This window comes from Magnolia sinica, chromosome 14 (genome assembly GCF_029962835.1).
Source record: "Magnolia sinica isolate HGM2019 chromosome 14, MsV1, whole genome shotgun sequence".
Lineage (NCBI taxonomy): Eukaryota > Viridiplantae > Streptophyta > Magnoliopsida > Magnoliales > Magnoliaceae > Magnolia > Magnolia sinica.
This window is the reverse complement of record NC_080586.1, coordinates 22,494,359-22,508,805: the sequence shown is the minus strand read 5'-3', so window position 1 is coordinate 22,508,805 and position 14,447 is coordinate 22,494,359.

The following is a 14,447-nucleotide window of genomic DNA, read 5'->3' as shown; positions in this document are numbered from 1 at the left end:
GCGAGGGAAGCACTTGCTAGTGGAACAAGATCAAACTCAACAAAAATTTGTTTCATAAAAAGATTGCTTCATTCAGTTGGCAAGTTTTACACCAATTGAGCATTTAATCAATTTATAAAACTACTCTTCACAACAAAAAGAAGGAAAAAATCAAACACAAGAGCAGGGAAGTTTTGGCTGTGTATTTCGGTGAGAAAAAAATATTAATGATAAAAATGGATAATAGAGTTTGGGAAAAGATTCGGCAAAGAGCTGGGTCATATCTTATCCGAGCTAAAGTATAGTTTGTTATACTGCTTTCAGTCAATTCTCTTTACTCTGTACCAAGCAAAGGGGCAAACTAGAAAATGATCGATTGTTGATTATATGGTTGAAATGGCTATTTTAGAGTTAAAGATAGTTACTTCTCCTATGCCATCTATCACTTACAACTGCAACTGCAACTATGGCATCATTTCGAGACTTGATTAGGTTAAAATCAAACAAATGTTAGGTCTAGTGAGGGTAGATAAAAAGTAGGATTGATCCAAGGTTAGAAGGACCCAATCAGTTGCATCTTAAATTCCAAACATGAAATTTAGCGTGATAAACATGAAATTGAGCGGCGCAAACTGGAAATTCAGCGGGGCAAACATGAAATTCAATGGGGCAAACATGAAATTAAGCGAAGCAAACTTGAATTTCAGCGGGGCAAACATGAAATTCAGCGGGGCCAATATGAAGTTGAGCGGGGTAAACATGAAAATGAGCGGGACAAGCTTGAATTTCAGCAGGACACACATGAAATTGAACAGGGCAAATTGGAAATTGAGCGGGGCAAACTGGAAATTCAACGGGGTAAACATGAAATTTAGCGGGGCAAACATGAAGTTGAGCGAGGTAAACATGAAATTGAGTGGGGCAAGCTTGAATTTCAGCAGGGCAAACATGAAATTGAGCAGGGCAAATTAGAAATTGAGCAGGGCAAACATGAAATTGAGCGAGGCAAACATGAAATTCAGCGGGGCAAACTAGAAATGCTTCGGTTCCCTTGCTCAATTTGTAGTTTGCCTAGCTCAATTCCTAGCTTCCCTCGCTGAATTTTGAGCTTGCCTCGCTGATAATGTGAGAGCTACAATTCTAAGAGATCGGAATCTCCAAATAATACATGAAGGGAAATCTTCCCAAATAAACATCTCAATCAATTTATCTCCCTCTTTATAACATATTTTGTTATGAAACCAATAGCAAGAGTGGCATTATGTTGAAAGATTGGGATGTAATGGTTTTGATTTACAGGTTATTCATGTCGATTACAGCCAACAAGGCAACAAGGACCCCTTGATTTTTATTTACAAATGCCCTCATTTTTTATTCACATGCTTCTAAGGAAAAAAGGATCTACACAATTCAGGAGCTTTATACCATCTTGTTGCAACATAATCCTATAAGCAAAGGAAATAGAAAACCATGAATATGCATGATACTAAGAAGAGCGTCTATTGTTAGAGAGAAATAAGAAAGCTAAAATTAAATAACAAGAATCTCATTATCTCCTTCGCAATTCAGTTTCCAGATGCATGCATGAGTGCATCAAACACACTGCATACAATGTATGGGTTGCCATAACAAGACTTGAATTATATTTTAAATTAGTGAAGTGCAACTCCTAAGACTAACACCAAACTAGGCCAACCCACAACCAAAATGTCTAATAAAAGGAGACAAAAATATTAGATGATAAGTACTAGAATTAAACCTGGTCAACATTTCAGAACCTTACCAGTGCATAAGTTCATAGACATCTAAGAGAATCATCAAACAGAAATTCATGACAGCAACAATAGTGATTTGGGCAGAAGAAATGGAACCTCTTAGTGAGATACAAAAGAAAATTTCATCATAAGCATCATAGCCTTGTCCATTCTTATATGAAAGCAACTTTACTGTTACATAATGCAAAGTAGAGATGAAAAGAGACTCTTCTTATCAATTGCCCCACCAGAATAATGGAATACCCTTGTTGTGCAAGCCATTGGAAATCCATTGATTCAAGTTCGCCAATCTTATCAACTTCCGGAATAACCATCTCTGAAATTAAAAAGTAGAGATGTTAAAGCACTATAGCCCTATCTCTAATTCATTTAAATTTAGAAACTTCAAACAAATCACTAAGGCTGCATTTGGAGACGTGCAATGAGGTGGAATCATACTGTGTGTTTTATTTTTCTTTTTCTCTTTTTTTTTTCTTTTTTTGGAATTGCTTCTACACAAATTACTTAGAATAACTGAATACAAGAATACTTATTTCATACACAAACTATGGAATTACTTCTACCCAAACAATATTTCTCTTGGGCATTCATCAAATATCTAACAAGCATCATCCAAACAACCAAACTTGACAAGCCCATTTCATCAATACACTACATGACTGATTTTTTATTATTTTTTTCGATGCTTTCTTCTATAAAAAAAATCCAAGTAGGCAATAGTACTGGTAAGCAAACTGGTAAGTGATTATATGTAAGGCTAACCTACACGAGACTATATATATAACCTTCAAACGTGACAAACTTGATGTGTGGTGTGTGTGGTGTGTACATTAGTTTTATTGCACAAGTGTGTGGACTTAGCAAGGCTCATCATCATTACCTATTTCAAGCCAACCGATGCCCATTCATCCATTGTTGTTCTTTTAACTTATAATTTCTGATACTGATAACTTAGGTATTAGTGAATCGAAGATGGACTGGCCTCATACACTGAAAGTAGTACTTGGAGCAATGAGGGGCCTTGCATATCTACACTTGAATTCAACACACGGCATGTAACAAAGATATGTCTATGGTGATTTTGCTGACATCTATTCAGGAAATTTTTCATGATTTATATGCCATTGTGAAATTGAGCAGGGCCAACAAGAAATTCAGTGGGGCAAACATGAAATTGAGCGGGGCAAATTAGAAATTGAGCAGGGTAAACTAGAAATTCAGTGGGGCAAATTAGAAATTAAGTGGGGCAAACATGAAATTGAGTAGGGCAAACTAGAAATTTAGCGGGGCAAACATGAATTTCAGTGGGGCAAACATGAAATTGAGCGGGGTAAACACGAATTTCAGCGGGGCAAACTAGGAATTCAGTGAGGCAAACATGAAATTGAGCGGGGCAAACTAGAAATTCAGCAGGTCAAACTAGAGGTCTATGTTAGGGACCGAATGCTTTTTATATAGGGGAGTGGCTATGGGAGAGAGTCCACCCATTATAGAACTCTTTCACTTTCTTATGTCTTCTCAATCTCTCACGTACAAGGACAGAAGTCATTCTTCAATACAATTATATCTTGAGTTGTCTATAGTACTTCATGCCTATAAAACCGTATATACCCCCAATGTGATTAATTTAAACCAATCGTTGCATTACCAAATGAAAACATGCCATACATGGCCAATGATTCCAACATTCTCTAACTTGGGATAATCATGATAATCTTCAATATGCAATGTATTATATGATAATTCATTAATGATCGAGATTCTACTAGATATTTTAATGGATCCTATAAAGTATCGTAAATTATTTGGTCGATTGGAACTATCGACGTTAGTGTAAAACATGAAAATCTCATGCTAGGTGCAACTGGCATGCACACTTCTAAGTGGTTCAACCATCTCTATCAAGAGATGCCTTCGCTTCAATCATAGCCATTCATAACTGTTCATTTCACCTTATGCATGCATAATGAATATATCTTAATTAAAAAAATCAAAACTTGAATCAGCCGTTAAATCTTAATTTACTGAAATGCGTATGCCAACTTAATATTTGTACTCGCACTGAACATGAGCATCCTACGATACAATTATCAGATAGGGTTTACAAACAAAATTTAACGATTACAGATCATCTTTCTTTAAAAGAACCTAATTAGTGTATGCTCATTTGCACTGCATTACCGATTCGAAGACCCATGAGAAAAACCCTATCTTTTTCTTTCTTCAAAAATCCTTTCAAACCCTCTTTTTTTTTTTTAGGGGGGGGGGGGGGGTTAGCTTGTTAGTACAATCCACTGTGAGTGTACACTCCACTATTAGCCACCCCCACTAGGGAATTAATACCAAGACCTCAATGTTGAAACAAGGTATCTTCACTTAGTCTACCACTTGAGATATGGTCTAAGGTGTAATCCTTTCAAACCCTTAAGCATGTCTAGCAGTAACCCTAATATCGATTACACCAGTATATATAATCAAAACTAGAAATAGAAACAAATTGCATAAAAACACTCAAAACTGTGTAACCTATCTATCCATTGAGTCAACCGGTCGAAATGCTTTGATTGATCGGGTCGACAAGTTAACTAGAGTTTTTGATATGTCGAAAACTCCAAAAATTGTCTAAATTTTTTTGTCAAAAATTTAAATTTCTTTGATAACCTTCATGTTTGCCCCGCTGAATTTCTAGTTTGCCCCGCTGAATTTCTAGTTTTCCCCGTTAAATTTCGTGTTTGCCCCACTCAATTTCTAGTTTGTCCCACTGAATTTTGTGTTTGCCCTGCTCAATTTCATGTTTGCCCCACTGAAATTCATGTTTGCCCTACTGAATTTCTAGTTTGCCCTGCTCAATTTCTAATTTACCCTGCTCAATTTCATGTTTGCCCCGCTCAATTTCTCGTTGGCCTCGCTCAATTTCTAGTTTGCCCCGCTCAATTTCTAGTTTGCCCCACTCAATTTCTAGTTTGCCCCGCTTAATTTTTGTTTGACTGTGAAATGAAGGGAATTGACCGTGAAATGCACGGAATTGACCGTGAAGTGAAGGGAATTGACCGTGAAATGCATGGAATTGACCGTGAAGTGAAGGGGGAATCATCGGGATTGATCGTGAAATGCATGGAATTGATCGCGAAGTAAATGAAATGAATGAAATGAACTGCGAACTGATTGAAATTGACTGCGAAGTAAATGAAATGGATTTTCGACCATCAACCTAATGGAATCTTGAAAAATAACTAGGTTGGTTGGCTAAAGTACCTTCTCCTACCTTAAAATCATATAGGGTACGTCAAGTAACTAATTTTGGTTTAGAAGATATTCTTGTTAAATGAATAAAGAAAGAAATGAAAAAAAGAGAGAGGAAAAAATTTTATGTGCTTATATATACATATTTATATAAATATGTATTAGAGAATATTGTAGGTAGAATAAAGTTCTCTATGTAAAAAAATAAAAATTGCATAGACTGGCACAGACTACAGTTATGGCTACGGTTATAATCTGTAGCTATAGGTAGAATCGCCTTCGATACATATTGAATACTTTTCGATATGTATCGAAAATTGCAGGATTTTTGAGGCAAACTCGTTGGACAGTTCTGGACCTTTTTCGATCATATCGAAAGACCTTGGATACATATCAAAGTACATATCGAAATACCTTCGATATATATCAAAGGACATATCGAAAAAGCAGGGGCTACGATTATGGCTACGGTTATAATCCGTAGCAATAGGGAACCACAGCTTTCAGAAATCACATTTCTTTTGTGGGTCCCATCATGAGGTTTGTGTTATATCCCAACCATCCATCTATTTGGCGAGCTCATATTAATGCTTGAGACGAAAAATAAGATAGATCTAACTATCAAGTAAACCACACTGTAAAAGGCAATGGGGAATTGAACGTCTACCATCGAAACCCTTTTAAGGGTTATAGAAGTTTTGGATCATTATGAAATTTGTTTTTCCTCTTCATCCAGGTCTTTGTGACCCTATGAATGAACTTAGACGGGGAGGATTTCTCACAAACATCACAGTGGGCCCCCAAAAAGTTTTTAATGGTCGACGCTCATTCAACACTGTTTCCTGTAATGTGGTACACTTGAGATTTGGATATACCTCATTTTTGGTCTCATATCATAAAATGATGTGGAAAAATATATGGACGGCATGGATGAAAAGCCTACATCATGGTGAGGCCCACCGACCATCCGCCATTGGCTAGTGGCAGGGGAGTACCCAATCCGTTTTCGTGAAAGGAGGGGTATTTTCGTCCTCAAATTCGTTGTCCGTACAAGCAGGTCTAAGTTCCCAAACTAAGTTTGTATTGCTTCCTAAAAACTGCTGGATAAAAGGTGGGGTCCACAGTCGCAAATTTCTCTTTGTGATTTGGATCTACTTTATTTTTTATATCATACCCTAAAATGAGTTTTCGGGTTCAGATGGATGGCATGGATGAAGTCACATACATCAAGGTGGGGCCCACAATCAGAGATCCCATGCACCTTGATGGATCCAAGATCCACTGAAGCAGTTCCCACTAGTAGGGGTGCACACGGGTCGGTTCAGTCCGGTTTTGGGGTGAAACCGGAACCGAACCGTTCCTAACGGTTCTGCAACTATTGGGACCGGAACCGGACTGTTAGCACCCTAAAACCGAACCGGATCCGGACTATGAAGAACGGTTGGGTCCCGGATTGGATCCATGGTTCACAAGACCCATCTCTCATTTTATACAAACTGAAAATATTAAAGCGTGCCTTCAGTATACCTTGAGCAAAATTCACAAGACCCATCTCTCATTTTCCAGATTGAAATCAAAGGAATGAAAAGTTGTGTATAATAACAAGATTAAAATGAAAATAGAAGCTAAAATATACAATACCCATATAAGAAAAATGATTGAAATTCACAAAAAAAAAGAGAGAAATCAGTACAAAAGAGTACGAAGAAGAGAAACCCATCTCAGCAAAAATGAAAACCTCACAAGAAAAGGTGAAAATGAGAAAACCCATGTTCTAAAACTATGCTTAGAAGAGAATAAGAGTTACAGAGAAGTTGGGTTTTTGGAAACTTATTCTAAAAACATGGTTAGAAGAGAATACAGGTTACAGAGAAGTTGGGTTTTTGGAGACTTACAGAGAAATCAACAGTAGAGAGAAAAGAGAGAGCTTGGGAGGCCGAGAAATGAAGGGCTTTGCAAACAAGAGATGTTGAAGACAGAGATTCAACATCCAGCTTCGTTAAGATTTCATGGAGGAGGCTTTAAGGAAGCCTCTCTAGATCACTACCTCTAAACATTTCTCTCCCCTAACTGAGAGAGAGAGAGGGCAGAGGGACTGACGGAGGGTAGAGGGCAGGGAGCGCGGCAAGAGAGAGGGCAGAGGGCAGGGAGTGTGGCACGAGAGAGGGTAGGGCGTGGACTTAGGCAACTTAGGGTTTTTTTTTGTTTTAAATACATCGGATCCACGGTTCCTGTCATGGATCGGTTCTATGGTTCGGTTAACGGTTCAGATCAACGGTTCGGTTTGGTTCTACAGGACCCTAAACCGGAACAGATCCGTAATCAATGATTTAGAAAATTTGAGAACTGAAACTGGACCGTTAACACCTTGGAACTGGACCAAACCGAACCGATCCAATGGTTCCGATCTGATTACACGGTTCCCACAATTAAATGTGCACCCCTACCCACTAGGCCTTATAAATAGGCTGGTCCTGGGTTTTTGGTCTGGATGGCCTCAAGTTGATCCCGTACGGATTAGATTGTAGGCAGCCCACGTTAGGCTAATAAGTTGATTGAGATTGAATGAAGCCAAATCCAAACCTTATCCGTACCTGAACCCTATCCATGCCCTAAACCCTAAGGGTGTGTTTGGGCGGTGGGATTAGAAGGGATTAAGTGGGATGGGATTCAAAAAACATAATTATTACCCATGGCAGGGATTGTCCCCTATTGCCATGGGATAAGATTAATTCCATGCTTTTTGGTAATACGGTGGTACATTGAATGGATATACCCACCATCATTTGAAATTAATGAGAATAACACACATGCGTTATATCTAAACCGTTCATTTGTTTTGTAACCTCATTTTATGGCATGGGCTTAAAAATGAGGTAGATCCAAAACTTAAGGAAGTTTTCAATAGTAAGTATTTAATCCCCATTGCTTTCTATGGTGGGGTCCACTTGAGCTTTAGATTTACCTGATTTTTTGGCCCATGCTCTAAAATAATCTCAAAAAATGGGTGGATGGTGTGGATATAGCCCACACATCATGGTGGGACCTACACAACTTGTTAAAATTGAGTGAAATTGACACGGGACCCAATGCAATTCCATCTAATCTAATTCCAAGCTTTTCCATTCTTCCCAAACATGGAGTGGAATTGGCACAGGACCAAATGAATCCCATCCCACCTAATCCCACTTCCCAAACACGCCCTAAAAGCCCAAACCCTGGGAATCAACCATAGACCCAGTCAACCCACTCAAATAAATCCATAAAAAACTCAAAACCGAAACCTAGCTAGTCAACCCACTAAATCAACTCATCTACTCAGCCTGCCCAGTAAACTCACCTTGTCTAACTAGCCCTGAAACCCATTTGGTCGATGCCTACTTCCAAACCCCAAATTGGATTACAAAGGGAGACAGCAAAGCAGCCACAATTGGCCAAGCTCCCCACATGTGTGGGAGAGCCCACCCTCTGAAGCTTAAGCTTTGGCAAAGTACGAGCGGCACCTAGGGTGCCGCTTGCCCTGTGGCACATTTCGTACTTTTGTGAGTTGTTTGTTCATGTGTAGCCCATTCCCTTGCAAATCCCAAGCATGTGCAAAAAGTCTAAAGTTACACCGATACTTATGCCAAAATTACACCTTATGCCTTTAAATCCAACGCATGAGATCGTAGACACCCCATAATCAAAACATGACCTGTAAGACCCATATCCTAGTCCGTACTGTTCCGTCGACTGCCGCGATCCTTCCCGTCGAATTTCGGCAAATTGCGACCTATAATCGACGTTTGCGCGCAATCCTAAGCCATATCCTGTAGATTTGAGTCAGTTTAATCCGAACCATGTACCATTGCGACTGCACTGTCGCCGCAGTTCCAACGCCGCGTCTCGTGTGCCAACCTGACGCTTAGATCATAAGATGTGGACCGTGCATTATAATGGTCGTGGACCGCATATTGTGGGACCCACCCATTCCATGTGGCACCAATCTCTAGGCAATCATGAGGGTGATGGATAACATCACCCTAGCTATAGCCACCCTACCCTAGCTATAGCCACCCTACCTTACCTATAGCCACCCTACCCCCTAGCCTTCTTACAAACATTTATTGCTAGCCACCCTCCCTTACAAGTAATCATGGCCTACCTAAGCTGCTCTCTCTCCTTACAAACCTCTCTCTCTCTCTCTCTCTCTCTCTCTCTCTCTCTCTCTCTCTCTTTTCTCATCACTTTTCCTAAGCAAGAGAAGAGACTCACGTCCAAGCTACTCCAAGAGAGAAAAGTGATATTGGTGGCCTACTTTAGATCCCAAAAATCCTTCATCCAAGCCATCCACTTCTCATCTCCCTCCATCAAAGTGAAACACAAGGAGATCGGCTTTCCAACGGACCAAGAAGATCGACGGTGGGTGCTTATTAGGATAGATTTTCATGTTTTGATGATGGGCCAAGTGAGGCCTACCGATTGATGGTGTGGATCTCACTTTGGACCCTTGATGTGGCCGATGGACCACTTTGATCCTCTTGATCATTCCATGATGGGGCCATTCTCCATGGACCACCCCATCATGATGTTTATTTTCTATGTATGGATGGGTCATCTAGACCTTACATTTGGTGGAGAAAGGATCTCCACCATTGAATCCTTGATTTGGTGGGCCCACATGTATTGGGACCCACTTAATGTATGATTGAATGCAAGGGAGGGCTCATAGTGGCAGAGCCCTCCATCACACGTGTCCCACCCCCTTTCTCTCTCTCTCTCTCTTTCCCTCTCTTTTCCATATATTTTTGTGTGTGTGATGATGTGTTCGCATGGCCCACTCGGATGGACCCCACTTTGATGTATGTATCTCCCATGCCCTTCAACCCCTTCTTTGGTGGCCCACATCCATAGGTGGGGCCCACCTCAATGTATGTATTATGTCCAGACTGTCCAGCATCCAGGGACGCTGGACGTTGAATGGAAAACACAAATATGAGCTTGGTTTAAGACACATTTGGGGTGGGCCACTTGTGTAGGGTCCACATTGTTTTATGAGTTCAATTCATGCCATCCATCCTATTTACCAACTCATTTTAGGCGTTGAGCCGAAAAATGAAGTCCATCCAATTTTTGGGCGAGCCATAGCATGTAAAATAGTGGTTTCTACCGTTGAAAGTCACCCTGACATTTTTTATGCATCGAAAACATCGGTTATTGGACTCGTTTTGACGGTCTTGACCCATAAAGTGCAATGGACGGGCTAGATTCAGTTGATGCGGGCCCCATACACGAAAAACCACAGAAAAACTCTTTTAAAAAAAAAAATATATCAATGCAGCAAGCACTGCTGCTGTCAGAGGCGCGCAGGCAACACCTGCTGCGTGGAGGCGGGCGAGTGGCTAGGCAGGGACCCACGGTCCCAACCGTGGGCCCCACCATGATGTATATTTGTCATCCAACCCGTTCATATGGTGGGCCACTCCCAGCAGTGGGCCCACCCCAAAAATCAGTCGAATACACGGCTCAGGTGGCCCACATCAGATAAAACAGTGGGGTTGAACGTATACCTTTGAAACCCTTTTCTGGGCCACAGAAGTTTTGGATCAGGATGAAATTTGTTTTTCCCTTTCAGCCAAGTACATGTGACCTTATCAACGGATTGGATGGCATATAGACATGATGGTGGGGCCCACATGGGACCCACAGTGATGTATGTGTTTGTCTCCCACCGTCAGGCGGACGATGGAGCCCACTATGATGTGTGTGTTTTCTTCATACCGTCTAGGCGGACGGTGAAAACCCCCCCAACACGTGTGTGCTTTATTCATGCTGTCCATCTATATGGGGTCCACCATGATGCATGTGTTGCATCTAAACCGTTAATCCATTTTGCAAGCTCATTTTTGGGCACGAGCTAAAGAATGAGTTAGATCCATCCACCTATGGGATCCATTATGATGCATGTGTTGCATCCAAGCCTCCCAACCATTTGGAAAGCTCATTTTTGGGCATGAGCTGAAGAATGAGGCAGATCTAGGATCAAGTGGACCACATAGCAAATAGTAGTGGGGATTGAGTCCCTGCCATTGAAATCCTTTGTTGTCACAAAAGTTTAGATTATTAGGAAATGTGTTTTCCTCTTAATCCAGGTTTGTGTGACCTTATGACCGGATTGGATAGAAAATAAATGTTAGGGTGGGCTTTGGGAACCTTAATGTTGGAAAAATCACTATCTCCACTTATATTTGGGTGTGGCCCATTTGGTATGTATGGGGCCCAATTGGTGTGGTCCATTTAAGATACATAAAGCCCATGTGATTAGGCCCATTTTAATGTATTCTAAGGCCCATGGGTTATGGCCCATTGCAATGTACATAAGGCCCATTGGTGAGGCCCATTAATGCGACCCATTTGATTAATGTAAGGCCCATGTGATACGACCCATTTGATGTATCTAAGGCCCATGGGTCGAGGTCCAATGGGTTGTCCTTAGGGTCCATTGCAATGCTTGATTTCTCCATAGTTTGTGGCAGGCTATGCCTGGGAGCGATGTTTGTTTGACGTCCACATTGTAAGTATAATGTTGGTTAAATGTCCGCATTACAACCCTCCCTAGGGCCCATTGATAGGCCGTACTTGTTGTGTGTAGGCCGTCTAGGCCCATCTGCATTGTAAGATTAGTTTATTACTTTATAACATGCTTAGTGTAGCTCCATGATTCATGCCCATACGCATCATATGTATGCTTGATGTGAGAAATGTTTGATCATAACATAAGCCGTTGAGCTGAGACATTTACGAGACTCCTTATGAAACGAAGTGCCCCACATGAGTGCGTGGTACGTGCGAGATTGTTGCATAACTGACGGTGTGACTCATGCATTTTGTATTGTGTGTCGTAATTCACTGCACGCCCTAGCGACATCAGGGCCGTGACCTCCACAAGCACATCGTGGATGGTCGTATCGGATACTGAAAATATTGGTTCTAGCATTGTGGGCACTTAGGATGTCCTTGGGTGAAAATTTCAGAACCTTTTTGGTACCAGGGGATGCTCCAACGTCTAGACCGAGTGGATACACGAGCGCCTGATGCCGAATACCAGTAGGTCGCGTCTCCCACTGTGTCTGGTCGGTTGGAAGTGGGTGTGGCCTTATCCGCCCGAGTGAGAGGGATATAAGCTAGGCTGAGTTTGACTAGCTCGCAAATGAGTCCGCTGTCGATGAGCCGGGTAGGTATTGGCAGACTACTGGTCAGGTGGATAGTGTGGTCTCTTCCACTCACTTGACTGTGCAACTAGGGAGGAGGTAGTCAGTGTGAGGTGTATTAGACCCTGGTGATATCCAGAGAGGAACTGTACTGATATATGTACTTGATGAGTACTGGCATGCTTGCTTTGCATCTCGTATATGACATTTGGCTACATAGGCCTCACATCGCATGGCTTTGGTATGGCTGATAGCATTCATGCCTTGCATCACATGGTTTTGGTATCGCTGATAGCATTTATGGACTTACTGCATATTTCCGCATTACTCTGATATTGTATGCTTGGCACTGGCCTTGCGCACACACTTACACCACCCTCTAAGGTTTTGTAAGCTTATGCACGACCGTTGCGTGCAGGTGTCGTTGGACAGCAGCAGCGCTGAGGCAGGAGCGCGTACCAGACTATTTTGGAGCTTTTGATCACCCTGAATTTTCCCTTTTCGCATTGTATTTCAAGTTTTTGACATAGTGGATATGTGGTGATGTTGTTTTGTGACTTGGTTATGCTTGTAGTTATGCTCCATTACAAAAAAAATCATACTAAAAATCCTCCTTGTAGGATCCCAGGATCGGAATTTGGAGTATGGGTGCTGGGAGCCGAGAATGGGGTACTACGGAGGCTATCGGCACCGGATTCGGCGATCGGGAATTTTGTGAGCCCGTTTTCCGAGTTTGGGGCGTGACATGACCACTTGGCTTTGTAACTTCGGTGGGCCCTTGATTTGAACAACTAAAATTGTCATAGAAAGGCAACCAACGGTCTGAATTGAGCTAGGGTTAGCCCCTCTCTTGACTTTCAAATGCTCTGATCAAGGCATTATGACGTTGTATGACGGATCGGATCCACACAGCGATCACTCATTTTTCAATCTTGACCATCCAATAATCTAATCGAGGCCTTGGCATGTCATATGACAGATCGAATATGCATATCAATCACATGTCTTGCATTCACACACATCATGCATCGCATTTCATACAATTTTCAATTCCTCAATGGATCCTTGATCCTAACCGTCTAGCATCCACTTGGAGCCCTTTGGACGTCGAATGATGGATCATATCCATTCCATATATTTTTATTTTATTTCCCTAGTGGATATCTGATCTTGACTGTCCCACATCCACTTGAAGCTCTTTAGACATCCAATGATGGATCAGATCCATTCCATTTTATCACTTCATGCATTGCATTTCATCATACCATGCATTTGCATCCATCTCATTTCCATGCACCATTTAATAAGGTAACCCTGATTCCAATTGTTTAAATTTCTAAAAAGACCTTTTGGACGTCAGGTAGCAAATTAGGTACGTTGCATTTCATCCCGCATTATTCGATCTTAAGCGTCTAAAGCTTTGATCAAGGCCATTAGACGTTGTATGATGGATCGAATCCACATCATCTACATCAATCAAAACCTTATTCAAAACATCCAAATTTTCCAAAAAGACCTTTTGGACGCCGAGTGGCAAATCAAACCCATTCCATCTCATCCAACATCTTCGATCTTGACTGCCTAATACTTTGATTGAAGCCATTAGATGCAGTATGAAGGATCAGATTAACACATGTTAATCGCCCTAGATTTTGACCACCCAAAGTTTCGATCAAAACCTATTAGACGTTGTATGATATATCAAATCTATCCCGAGTCATACCAAAAGACCAAATTCTGCATTCGCAATACCTACACGATCGCTAAAAGGCAAGTATGTCTGTTAAACACAAAATTCACAAAAAAAAAAAATTCAAAAAACTTCCAAAAATATCAAGTGCGTTTGACATCTTATACAATGATCACTTTCCCATACTCCTCGGTGGATGTCAACGAAAAATACATTTGGTTTCAATTTTATCCCAAAAGCATTTTACCCAAAAGTTTGTTTTAAAGCAACCATAGGATGATCGGCCTAAACTCATAGTGCCAGTCCAATCATTCTGGAAAAATGATAGATTCAAAATACTTTGTTTTGATACCTGGATTTAAAGTTGGGCATGGGATGACTCGACTCGGCAAACTCGACTCATTCAAACCCGACTCAATCTGAACTGATTGGGTGAGTCGATCTGAACTAAGTAGACTTCATCCAATCCGAACTCAAACCGAGTTGAGTTCGGGTCACCTAGTAACTCGACTCGTACACACACACACACATAAAGTCATGCTCACCTATGCACCTATGCACGTGCACACG